This window comes from Lithobates pipiens, unplaced genomic scaffold, assembly GCF_037356315.1.
Source record: "Lithobates pipiens isolate NorthernLeopardFrog02 unplaced genomic scaffold, aLitPip1_a1.2 Scaffold_28, whole genome shotgun sequence".
NCBI lineage: Eukaryota > Metazoa > Chordata > Amphibia > Anura > Ranidae > Lithobates > Lithobates pipiens.
The window spans coordinates 183,008,122-183,021,942 of record NW_027507789.1 but is presented as its reverse complement, the minus strand read 5'-3'; the positions used below and the strand labels follow the sequence as shown (position 1 = coordinate 183,021,942).

The window sequence follows — 13,821 nt, the reverse complement described above, 5'->3', positions numbered from 1 at the left end:
GTACTAACCGGGTATATGAGAGAATTTGGGCGAAGTTTGCAGATCACTTGTCTTCAAGATCCAGTTCCTGTAATACCCTGACAGTCCGGGACGTCTTAAGCTTCTTGCAATCGGGATTGGATATCTCCCTTTCGGTTAGTTCTCTCCGGGTCCAGGTTTCAGCAATTTCAGCCTTTTCCGGAGTCGCATGGGCCAATCATCCCTTGGTCCAACAATTCTTCAAAGGAGCAGTCAGGCTTAGGCCACAAAGGAAGCCTAGATTCCCCAAATGGGATCTTCCATTGGTTCTAGATTTCTTCTCTCAACTTGACAGAACGCTCTCAATCAGAGAATTAACCCTTAAAACCTCTTTTCTGGTAGCCATAACCTCGGCGAAGAGAATCTCCGAAATTCAGTCTCTAGGTGCAAAGGAACCTTTTCTCACCTTCTTTCCAGTTAGGGTGGTCCTAATTCCGATGTTGGGGACAAATCCCAAGGTGACCTCTGTTTTCCATGAAAACCAGGAAATCACTCTTCCTACCTTCAATTCTGCTGGAAGTCAAGATCCACATCCACTCGATTTGGGAGTTACTCTAAAACAATATCTGGATATTACAGCTTCTTTTCGTCAATCTGACTTCCTCTTCGTGCTATTTAACGGGAAAAGTAGAGGCGCCAAGGCCTCCGTTAGATCCATCGCTGCTTGGGTGGTTCAAGCAATTCAATGGGCTTATAGAGAGAAGGGCTTGGCTCCTCCTGAGGCGGTTACAGCTCACTCTACCAGAAGTCTCTCAACCTCATGGGCGGCTTCACGCCACGTTGCACCTGATGTAATCTGCAGAGCGGCCTCCTGGTCTTCTATTCATACTTTCATGTCTCACTATTGTGTTGAGCCAGCTTCTTTATCCTCTGTTGATTTTGGTTTGAAAGTCCTGTCGGCCGACAGTGTTAAATAAATCTTTTGTTCAGCATTTTTTGCCCACCCGGGTGTGTTTGGCGAGTTATTTCCCACACGTTGCTGCCATGGAGTCTGTCAGGAAAATGGAAAATTCCTATCAAAATACTTACCGTAATTTTCCTTTCCTGATGGACTCCATGGCAGCAGGAGTTCCCTCCCAAAATGGCTGGAGTAGGCTAGTTACCGAACACGGCCAGGGGCAGGGAGCAAAGATTTATGGGAGTAGTGTCCTATGGGTAGTGGAGGCGGGACTTAACCCACACGTTGCTGCCATGGAGTCCATCAGGAAAGGAAAATTACGGTAAGTATTTTGATAGGAATTTTCCATTTTATTGGGATTTTATGTGATGGACCAACACAAAGTGACACAAAATTATGAAGTGGAAGGAAAATTATAAATTATTTTCAATTGTTTTTTTACAAATAAATATGTGAAAAGTGTGGCGTGCATTTGTATTTAGACCCCCTTTACTCTGATAGCCCTAACTAAAATCTAGGGCAACCAATTGTCTTCAGAAGTCACCTAATTAGTAAATAGAGTCACCCTGTGTGCAATTTAATCTCAATATAAATACAGATGTTCTGTAAAGCCCTCAGAGCTTTGTTAGAGAACCTTAATGAACCAACAGCATCACGAAGGCCAAGGAATACACCAGACAGGTCAGGGATAACGTTGTGGAGAAGTTTAAAGCAGAGTTAGGTTATAAAAAAAAATCCCAAGCTTTGAATATCTCACAGAGCACTGTTCATTTTCAATCCATCATCCGAAAATGGAAAGAGTATGGTACAACTTCAAACCTACCAAGACATGGCCGTCCACCTAAACAGACAGGCCGGGCAAGGAGAGCATTAATCAGAGAAGCAGCCAAGAGGCCCATGGTAACTCTGGAGGAGCTGCAGAGATCCACAGCTTAGGTGTAAGAATCTGTCCACAGAACAACTATTAGTTATGCATTCCACAAATCTGGTCTTTATGGAAGAGTGGCAAGAAGAAAGCCATTGTTGAAAGAAAGCCATAAGAAGTCCAGTTTTCCGTTTGCAAGAAGCCATGTGGGGGACACAGCAAACATGTGGAAGAAGGTGCTCTGGTCAGATGAGACCAAAATGTAACTTTTTGGCCTTAAAGCAAAACACTGTGTGGCAGAAACTAACACTGCACGTCACCCTGAACACACCATCCCCACTGTGAAACATGGTGATGGCAGCATCATGTTGTGGGGATGATGTTCTTCAGCAGGGACAGGGAAGCTGGTCAGAGTTGATGGGAAGATGGATGGAGCCAAATACAGGGCAGTCTTAGAAGAAAACCTGTTAGAATCTGCAAAAGACTTGAGACTTGGGTGGAGGTTCACCTTCCAGCAGGACAATGACCTTAATACAACCAGAGCTACAATGGAATGATTTAGAACAAAGCATATTCATGTGTTAGAATGGTCCAGTCAAACTCCAGACCTAAATCCAATTGCGAATCTGTGGCAACACTTTACAATTGCTGTTCACGGATGCTCTCTATCCAATCTGACAGAGCTTGAGCTATTTTGTAAAGAATGGACAAAAATGTCACTCTCTAGAAGTGCAAAGATGGTAGAGACATCCCCAAAAAGACTTGCAGCTGTAATTGGAGTGAAAGATGGTTTTTACATTTATTTGTAAAAAAAAATTAACAACATTTCTCATTTTCCTTCCACTACATAATTATATGCCACTTTGTGTTGGTCTATCAAATAAAATCCATTTATGTTTTTGGCTGTAACATGACAAAATGTGGAAAATTTCAAGGGGTGTGAATACTTTTTCAGGGCACTGTACATTAACCACTTAAGGACCGCCTCACGCCGATATACGTCAGCAGAATGGCACAGCTGGGCACAAGCAAGTACCTGTACGTTGCACTTTTTAAGTGCCCAGCCATGGGTCGGGAGCACTGATTGCTGTATAAATGACAATGGTTCCAAAAATGTGTCAAAAATGTCCGATGTTTCCGCCATAATGTCACAATAAAAATCGCTGATCACCGCCATTACTAGTAAAAAAAAAAAATATTAATAAAAATGCTATAAAACTATCCCTTATTTTGTAAACGCTATAACTTTTGGGCAAACCAATCAATAATCGCTAATTGTGATTTTTTTTAACCAAAAATATGTAGAAGAATACGTATCAGCCTAAACTGAGGAAAAACATTTTTTATAGGTTTTTTGGGGATATTTATTATAGCAAAAAGTTAAAAATATTGCATTTTTTTCAAAATTGTCGCTCTATTTTTGTTTATAGCGCAAAAAATAAAAACCACAGAGGTGATCAAATACCACTTAAAAAAAGCTCTATTTGTGGGAAAAAAAGGACGCCAATTTTGTTTGGGAGCCACGTCGCATGACCGCGCAATTGTCAATTAAAGTGCCAAATCGCAAAAAGGGGCTTGGTCCTTTGGCTGCAAATTGGTCCAGGGCTTAAGTGGTTAAGATTCACACTTGTCCATCTAAATTTTTTTATACTTTTTTGTGCATTTGTGATGTGTTTTTGATGTGTTTTTATGTTTCAGGTGGTTTTGCAATATCCTACCTTTCTAAGGCGCCATTCACACCTCAGCGTTTCGTAGCTTGAAACTCGAAGCTCCAAAACGCTGGCAGAGAAAAAAAAACAATCTCCACTCCAAGTCAAATGCTTGAAGCTCAAAAAAGTTCTGGAGCTTTTATATTATCTGAAATTGGACAGATTTGGGCGTTAATTTGCCCTTTGTGTGGTTTTTGTGCGCGTTTGTGATTTCCTCTTCCAATAAAAGAATGTTAAAAAAAATAGTAATATTATATGAATAAATACATTTTAAATAATTTAAAATAAATGCACAAATAACTAAAAATCATCATAAATCAATCAATAATCTGTAATAATAAATACATGAATAATAATTAACCCCTAACCTTAAAATATATATTAAATCAATTATTATCATTATTAGTATTTGAAAACTGACAATTTTTATAATTTTTTTTTTTTTTTTAAGTTGTTTATTTAAGTTTTCAACAGTACAGCTTAAATGTCAATCAGGATATATAGCATATAACACCACTCCAGGTGTACAGATAGAAATATATACCATTAATAATTACGTATAAAATGTTGTGTGCAGCGACCCGAGCACCACCTGTGCAAATAACCTCCCAGCCTGTGAGCTGTCATACAGCTCACTGCCTCCACCATCATGATAGTTGAAACAATGGTGGTACTCTGATCACCAAAAAAAGGGGGCACACCACAGGAGTAAGCAAAAAAATGAAACAAAGAAACAAAAACCCCAACATAACATAGACAAAAAAAAGACAAACAGGCATACCAATCACACACATCCCAATTCACACACATCACCGTCCCACTGTGCAATTAATTTTCAATAGTAAAAACAGAAAGGTATTAGATAATTAGTTTGACAAAAGCAAAGAAAAGTGGCAACTTATAAAGCATTTAATGGAAAAGCAAACGTTTTTAACGATTAAGGTAAAATTATTATTATTATTATTATTATTATTATTAATATTAATAATAATAATAATAAACACCCAAACTTGAACAAAAAATATTACTAATAAATTATTAATAATAATAATAATAATAATCATAATATTATTATATTATATAATATTAATAATAATTTATTTAATTTGTGTTAGGTTAGGGCAGTGATGGCGAACCCATGGCACGCCGAGCCCTCTCTGTGGGCACGCCATGAAAGGAGAGCCATTAAATGAGAAAAGCACACAGTGAAAGCATAATCGTCCGCACCAAAAACTACATCTCCCAGAGTTCTGTAGGCGAGTGGGCGTGACAAAGAATAAGTGCCCAGGGGTGACGTGCGCACGCTAATTCAATCATAGAGGCTGTCTCATCCACACCTCACCCACCATCAAACAAATCAGCGCTGACGCGCTGGGCGTGACTGGGAGAACATGCGGCTGGGATCAGAGGAGACTTGTGGGTGGGAATGAGCTGCCGGAGAGACTGGAGACAGGCAAGATCAGTGTGGAGTGGATCCATTATTTCCCTGCATCTAAACATTTCTAAAGTAAGCCTTTCACTGTTAAAGTTTATCGCTTGTTTAACGGTATGTAACAATCTACAAAAAACTAATACAAACCAACTCACTACAATGCTGACATTGTGCTCTGTACAGTTACAGATTTTACTAAATTTTGCAAAATAAAGGTGTTAATTCGGTGAGTGCATGTGTCAGGTAGGTGAGTGCATGTGTCAGGTAGGTGAATGTATGTGTCGGGTAGGTGAGTGTATGTGTCGGGTAGGTGAGTGTAATGGTCAGGCAAGTGAGTGCAATGGGTCAGGTAGGTGAGTGCATGTGTCAGGGAGGTGAGTGCATGTGTCAGGGAGGTGAGTGTATGTATCAGGGAGGTGAGTGTATGTGTCAGGGAGGTGAGTGTAATGGGTCAGGTAGGTGAGTGCATGTGTCAGGTAGGTGAGTGCATGTGTCAGGTAGGTGAGTGTAATGGTCAGGCAGGTGAGTGTAATGGTCAGGCAGGTGAGTGCAATGGGTCAGGTAGGTGAGTGCATGTGTCAGGTAGGTGAGTGCATGTGTCAGGTAGGTGAGTGCATGTGTCAGGTAGGTGAGTGCATGTGTCAGGTAGGTGAGTGCATGTGTCAGGGAGGCGAGTGCATGTGTCAGGGAGGTGAGTGTAATGGGTCAGGGAGGTGAGTGTAATGGGTCAGGTAGGTGAGTGCATGTGTCAGGTAGGTGAGTGCATGTGTCAGGTAGGTGAGTGCATGTGTCAGGCAGGTGAGTGGAATGGTCAGGCAGGTGAGTGTAATGGTCAGGCAGGTGAGTGCAATGGGTCAGGTAGGTGAGTGCATGTGTCAGGTAGGTGAGTGCATGTGTCAGGGAGGTGAGTGCATGTGTCAGGGAGGTGAGGGTAATGGTCAGGTAGGTGAGTGCATTATGAGCACAACGCATTGCTGATCCCTGCATTCTGAGCGAATCTGCTAAAATTGTAGGTTTTTGGTCCCTTAGGATTTATTCAGAGGGATGATCAGTCCCATTCTCTGTACAGAGCCGCTGGCAGGTTTAATTCTGTGTTGGCACTTTGAAAGAAATAAGTTGGTTTTGCATTGCGGTTTGGGCACTCGGGCTCAAAAAGGTTCGCCATCACTGGGTTAGGGTGTTTAGTTATTTATTAATATTATTATTAATATTATTATTAATTTTTTTTAAGGGTTGGGGTTAAGGTTAGGGGTTAATTATTTATTTATTATTGCACTATAGAAAAATTTATGTCTGGTAGCAATAAGTGCAGATATACAACCACTTGTGTAAAGAGTGAGAAACAAAAATTGCAGCGCTAAATAACAATATCAAAAGAAACTCAGAACTTGTGTGTCCATGAATTGAGAATATATTCAAATAATCAACGGAAGAAAAAGTTCAAATACACTCTCATGAGGAAATATCAGGTGATGTATTTCAAGTGTTCTCTCTCCTTCAGTGTGACAAACGCCCAGTGCCACTTCCACCAATGCCAATGGGTGTTTGTCACACTGAAGGAGAGAGAACACTTGAAATACATCACCTGATATTTCCTCATGAGAGTGTATTTGAACTTTTTCTTCCGTTGATTATTTGAATATATTCTCACTTCATGGACACACAAGTATAACACTTTATATGTGTCCTGAGTTTCTTTTGATATTGTTACTTAGCGCTGCATTTTATTTATGATTACATAGTATTCATTTATTGTATTTATTTATCAATTATTTATGATTATTTTTACTTATTTGTGCATTTATTTTACATTTATTTATTCACTTATTATTATTATTATCTGCAGTAGTAGTAGTATTAACATCATAACCCTAAAAAAGATAAAAAAATTAATAATCCTAACCCCTAATCCTGACCCTAACCTAACCTTAACTCTAACCCCTTACCCTAACAAAAAATAAATAATTATAATAAAAAAAAAAAAAGCTGATAGAAAAGCTAACAAATCTGAAAAACCTAGCAACAACAGAATTGTTTTCTGTATTGGCTAATACAAAACGCCAAAGCTTAAAAAACCTGTATAAAAATGTGCAAATCCCGCATAAAAACATACCAATAAAACGTGCAAAAAACACCAGAAAAACGCTCAGAGAATCTACGCTCAGGTGTGAATGCAGCCTAAGCCCTTGTAAACACGGTCGGACAATCCGATGGAAAATGTCCGATCGGACCGTGTTGTCGGATAATCCGACCGTGTGTGGGCTCCATCGGACTATTCCCATTGGAATAGCCGACCGACAAAGTTTTAGAGCTGGGCTATAAAATTTTCCGACAGCATGATCCGATCGGACTTTGTCCGATCATTTGTAGAGAATTCCGATCGGACAAAGTGCCACACATGCTCAGATCAAATTCCTAGACCAAAGCTATTGGCCTGAACGTAGTCCCGTCGTAACGAAATAACGTCATCACATTACGGACGATCGGATTTTCCGAAAACTTTGTCTGACCGTGAGTATGCAACACCAGTTTCGGACAAAATCCGACGGAAAAAATCCGACGGATTTGGTTGTCGGAATGTCCGACCGTGTGTAAAAGGCTAAGGCAGAAATCCAGTTGTTATAGCAAAAAAAGTGTAAAAAATGCATCTAAAGTGTGTGCATTTTTGATACAACTCCATTAAAGTCTATGAGAGACAAAATTGCACCAAAGAAGGACATGCAGCATTTTCAAAAATGCACGAGGGAAAATTGCATAAATATGATAAAATACCATAGAAAAATATAGGATTCCTCTTGTTTTGAGATTTTTAACAGTGTACAGTGGATGAAAAATAGCACCGAGGGGCTGTGAATGCAGGCTTACTGAACATGTACCAAATCATCCTCCACTGTGCTTATACACACTATATTACCAAAAGTATTGGGACACCTGCCTTTACACACATGAACTTTAATAGCATCCCAGTCTTAGTCCGTAGGGTTCAATATTGAGTTGGCCCACCCTTTGGAGCTATAACAGCTTCAACTCTTCTGGGAAGGCTGTTCACAAGGTTTAGGAGTGCGTCTATGGGAATGTTTGACCATTCTTCCAGAAGCGCATTTGTGAGGTCAGGTGCTGATGGGGACAAGAAGGCCTGGCTTGCGGTCTCCACTATTATTCATCCCAAAGGTGTTCTATCAGGTTGAGTTCAGGACTCTGTGCAGGCCAGTCAAGTTGCTCCACCCCAAACTCGCTCATCCATGTGCGTGTAAAGGCAGGTGTCCCAATAGTTTTAGTAATATAGTGTATACGCACCAGAATAAGCACAATGGACATAGGCACATATCTGTCTATTGTACAGGATGCCAGGGATGGGTCTTGGATGGGAGGTATATTTCCCCATTATTTGAGTTAAGGTCCCTTTAAGTGGGAAAATGGGAACACATTTTTAGTACTCAGGGGTTCACACCCTTGCAGAGTGAAGGGTTCTGGGATAGTCTGGTTGGAGAGGCTTTGGGTGATATAGAGCCTCCAACCCTGATTACAGTGACTCTTATTCCCTGAAAAGGAACAGGAAGGAGCCAGCCACTGTCTGTGAGAGAGTGTGGATTGGTTCACAACTGTGGACAAGTGTGGATTGTTTGGCAACTGAGATACTGTTTGCTAAACTCCAGTTTTTTTTTGTTGGGGGGGGGGGGGGGGTTGCAGCATTCCAAGGCAGATGGGATCCCTGGACCAATCTATCTATCTCTCTGGGGTGCTGCCTCCTCAAGGGCGGGCCCATAACACAATTCACAGGACCGCCCCTCTCCCAGAAGTGGGGAAGAGTACCTGTCAAAAATAGGTACCTGTTCCCCCCTCCCCCTTGAAAGGTGCCAAATGTGTCACCGGATGGGGGGAGGAAGCAGAAAAGTTGAGGTTCCACTTTTGTGTGGAACTCGGCTTTAATCTTGTTAGGCACACAGTTAACCCCTTAATTGCCTCTTGATGTTAACTCCTTCCCAGCCAGTCATTAGTACAGTGTACAGTATTATATCTGATCACTGTATAATGCTGCATACACACGACTGGACTTTCTGGCAGACTAGGTCCAATGGTCTTCTCGACTGACTTTTCAGTGGAGTTCCGACGGACTTCCGAACGAACGGACTTGGCCACACACGAATGGACTAAGCCTGTTCGAAAGTCCGTGATGACGTAAGACGGGACTAAAAAAAGTTCAATAGCCAGTAGCCAATAGCTTCCCTTGCGTTGTATTTGGTCCATCGGACCAGCATACAGACGAATGGTTTTCCCGTTAGGAATTGAGTCCGTCGGACAGATTTGAAACATGTTCTATTTCTAGGTCCATCTGATTTTTATAATGAAAAATGATCGGATTGTCCGGGGCTAGTCTGCCGGAAAGTCTGCTCATGTGTAAGCAGCATTAGTGTCCCTAGGGACATCAGTTTCAGTTAGCCAGTTAGTATCCCTCCCAGCCAGTGTCTGTTAGGGCCAGATTTTCCGCCGCACTATTACAGTCCCACTATAAGTCGCTGATCACTGCCAATACCAGTATAGCATCTATAGCTGAATGAATTCCAGTATATATACCATCAATAACATTCACATAAACCAATTAATATACTCTGATTGTTTTTTTTTTTTGTTTTTCTTTATTATTACACCAAAGAAATGTAGCAGAATATACTTCAGCCTAAATTTATGAAGAAGTAAATTTTTTTCTCTTTTTAAAAAAAAAAATTCTCTACCTTTTTTTTGTTTATTTAATTAAAAATAAAAACACGGTGATCAAATGCCACCAAAAGAAAGCTCTATTAATATGCAAAAATATGATATAAAATGTAATTTGCGTATAGTGTGCATGATCACGCAATTGCCAGTTAAAGTAGCATAGCGCTGAATAGCAAAACATGCCCTGGTCATGAAGGGGGTAAAAGTGGTTAATTTCAGGCCTGGGACATTCTTAAAAGAAATTGCTTGGCGTTTTAAGTTTAATTTAATCAAGCAGATATGTTTTACATTTAAACTTAAAAATTCACTTAACTGTCTACAAGTTCCAATTGATGACCATTCTTATCTAATGCCTATATCTACCTATCGTCATGTTGTAAAGACAAAACATTCCCTTTCAGAAAGTGTCTATAACTCCTCTATGAACTGAATTAAATAATGATTGTACTGAGTGCAGCACACAAAAACATATATAAAATCAACATGTTATATGGATTAGACCAAAATAAGCCTTAGTGTCCTATAACAATAACAATAATAATAGGCTTTCTTGTCCAGGTTATGCTTCATGAAATATTGTATAATGGAAATGGAACGGAAAATGAAGCTTTGTCTTCAAGAAGACTCTGGAATAATGCTGATCTTCTGCTCGTATTCACGCCCAATGCCCATTCAATATGGCATTTCCAGCCCAAATCCCATTCTGTATAATAATATTTTTTAATAAAATGACTGGATCATTGGCTTTTGACAGAAATCGGGTTGATTAATTAAATGTCGGTGCCACGAGGCCTAGTCGTCTGAGGAACCGTGCGGGACACAGACCAGAGATCTGATAAGAGTACGTTCTGTCAGAGATTGAAATTGCGCCATTCATTGTTACAAAATTGGAGCCATTTATTAGCAATTTGTAAATGCGGTAATCAGCCATAGCAGAGGTCATACTTTTCCATCACAGTCTACGTGAACTAGAATGAGTGTTAACATTGTGGTTACTGGGTTAAACGATGTTTGTGTAGTTTTATTTTATTCAGTAGTGGTAGCCATTAAGGTTTATTCATGCTAACCTTTATTTTATTTCAAAATGGCTTATTGTAAGAGTAAATATGCCAAAGGAAAATAAAACGTGGAATCCAGGCCAGGCCAAACCAAAGACAGGAGAAGATTGTGCCCCTACTGTGCCCTTTTCCCTCAGCCCTACCATACTCCAGACTTCAGAGCTTCTGAGTTGTTCCTGAAAATTACCAAAGGTACACGGAGGAGGTACACATGGGCTAACGTAGCCATAACATTCTATTGGCACTTCACATACTGAAAATGGACCTGAACTCAAACAAGTAAAGATTTGATATGTTGGAGGAACATCTAGAAATTCTACCCTGAAAAATAACTTTTTGTCTGAATTTACCCCTGAAAATTAGCAGTGCACATCCTGGTATGTGATTGTGCCTAGGCACTTCTGTGTCTACAGTATATCTGCAGTGTGAGATCTCAGGCAGCGTTTCATAACCTTTTTTCAGTCAAGACACCCTTTCAAATTGTAGACAATCTCAAAGCAACCATTAAAATTAAGGACAATCTCAAAGCACACCATTCTAAAATGTAAAATCAATTCTAATTATTTTACATAATGCAGCAACATCCACAAATGAGGTGATTCATTCTTTCAAAGAAAATACACTTTTGCAGACTGGTACTGACTAGTATTCCGATGTTTTTCTTCTCCCTCAATTTCTCTCCATCAGTCTGCTAATGTGACCCCAGTGCTGAGGGAGAGGGGCAGAGGAGGGTCGAACAAAGATGTTGTGGAAGCAACAGACATCATCCTTATCAGCTGATGAAGTCATTAGTTGTTAGGATGCCAGTGTCTAGTGGTAATGGTGCATAATGAAAACTCATGGCTTTGTGTAAATAAAGAGCAAGCTTGATCCACCTGCTGGTTTGTATACAATTTTATATAAATTTTTAGGCATTTTGCCAAGGCACCCCTGAAGAAGCCTCAAGGCACCCAGTTGAAAAGGACTGGTCTAAAGCAATGCTCTCTTTGACTTCCAGTCTCACAAGATTTGGAGTGAGATCTGGTAATTCCACTACTGTGCTGCTCACTGTTCTCCTTGCTGGAGGCTCTGACATGAGGTAGCAAAGCCCTGCCACTATTAAGATGGCTGTCTCTATGTAGAGCCATGCACAGTAAGTCAGGAGTGCAGTGGCGTCACTATGGGGGTTGCAGACTGCACCAGAGTAACACCCACCAGAGGGGTGATACCCACTGGTATAGCTACAGGAGTCACAGGGGTCACAACTGCAACCCTGTCCTACTCCAGGAGCTCTTGCCACACTATTCCTGGTCACACTGTGCCACTGGGAAAAAGTAAACTCAGAGGGCCCGGGCCTACTGGGAGTTGTAGCCTTTTCCTGCAAACAAGACAGGGTGCTGTGGCGAGGTATGGATTACAATTCCCATGATGCTTTGTGTCGGTGTACAGTCATGGGATGCAGCTTGGGGCTCCCAGAAGGCCCAGGTCCTCTTAATTTACTTTTTTCCCAGCAACAGTGTGACAGGGCAGGTTGAGTGGAAAGCAACATCTGGAGTTCATAAGGTGGGCAGCAGAGAAGGAGACTTCTATAGCCTTCAGTGGAGCTGAGAGTCTGCATAAGGTAAGCTGCCTGTAGACCGCAGAGGAAATGTATTGTGATTATTCAGCAACTGCCAGACAATGTCTTTTTGTGTGTTGCATGGAGCTGCACGTGCCCGTTGTATGTGCTCTGCAGCATCACCTCTGGCTGCCTCACAGATCCCTCAGAGCCGAGGTGATACCAACCCAACCCTAGTGACGCCACTGCATGGGTGGGGAAAGATCAGCTGCAGGGAGACCACAGACATATATGAGAACTATCCCTTTGCCCTCTGTCTGCTTCTCTTTAAAGCTAAACTCCAACACAAACATTTTAATTCAAAATTCTCAATATCCAAAGGGGATATAAATCCACTCTGTGTTCTCCAAATGCATTTACAAATTCAGGTACCTTGTAAAAGTAGGAGGCACCTGCTCACTGTGCTGTACAAAGCCTGTGCACAGAGCAGAGCTGTGGGAAGGACCCAGCAGGCTCCACCCACTACAGGTTGCCTGCAGAAAACGACAGGAAATGGCGGAGACAAGACCAGTCACTCTGCACAAAAAGCGAGAGCAACAGTGACTGGTCTTTATTACAGGAAGCTCCTGCACAGAGGAAATGTTTCACACTGGACTGCACAGATCTGCAGGAAATACACAACAAGATTAAACTGAGAATGCCTATGACTCTTTTATTTAGCAAATATTTGCTTATCCCAAAGATCAAAGTCCAAACTCCAGCCAAAACATTTATTGTGGTTTGGGGAGATTTCCCCTCACATCCTGCCAGCTTAGTTTTTGATAGGCACCGGTCTGCTTAATCACTCAGTGTTTGTATCTCTATGAGCACAAGTTCCATTTAGGCTATGTTTTCACTATTGCGTCCCCAAAGTCGTGCAATTTTTTACCGCAATTTTTTGCCACGACTGTGTATTCTTGAGGTCTATGGACCTCAAGTCACATCAAAGTGGGACCAAAGTAGTGCAGGGACTTCTTTGAAGTCGCTGCGTCTTGAAGTCGCACAGACATTGGAAATCATGGGGTACGACTTGTCATGCAATTTTTCAGTCCCAAATCGCATGAAAAGTCGCACTAGTGGAAACCTAGCCTTAGTTGCTTGTGTCTCTTTCCCTGTGTAAAAGGATATTTCTCTTTTGCTTCTTCTTGCACCTGGACTCATTAATTTATTCGTGTACCTGAAGGAGAACGCATAAGTAAGGATTTTGGATTTGTAATGGTAAGACTTGGAAATTAGAGCAAATTTCAGGTAATGATATTTTGTATTAGAGTCCACAAGAGGTATAAGAAGGCAGAATGTGATTTGAGTTGCCATCAACTACGTAGAACCACAGTATTTTTTTCAGGTACAGTCAGGTTTTCAGCTCCCTGCAAACCACTCACATAATTGCTAGTCTACATTCAGCCTATTAACTAAATAGGAAATTGTAGGGCCCTTTTAGGTGAATTTTCTTCCATTTGATTTGCCGATTAATGGACTTGGCATTCTATGCCCCTTATGCCCCATACACACGATCAGAAATTCCATCAGAAAAAACTTGGATGGTTTT

General features: G+C 41.0%; 1 protein-coding gene across 2 annotated transcripts in view; it reads right to left on the bottom strand.

Moving 5' to 3' along the window:
- The window catches only part of C1QL1 (complement C1q like 1), a 153,228-nt gene that overhangs the window by 118,300 nt on the left and 21,107 nt on the right, over positions 1 to 13,821 (bottom strand). The gene's annotated exons all lie outside the window — the stretch shown is intronic.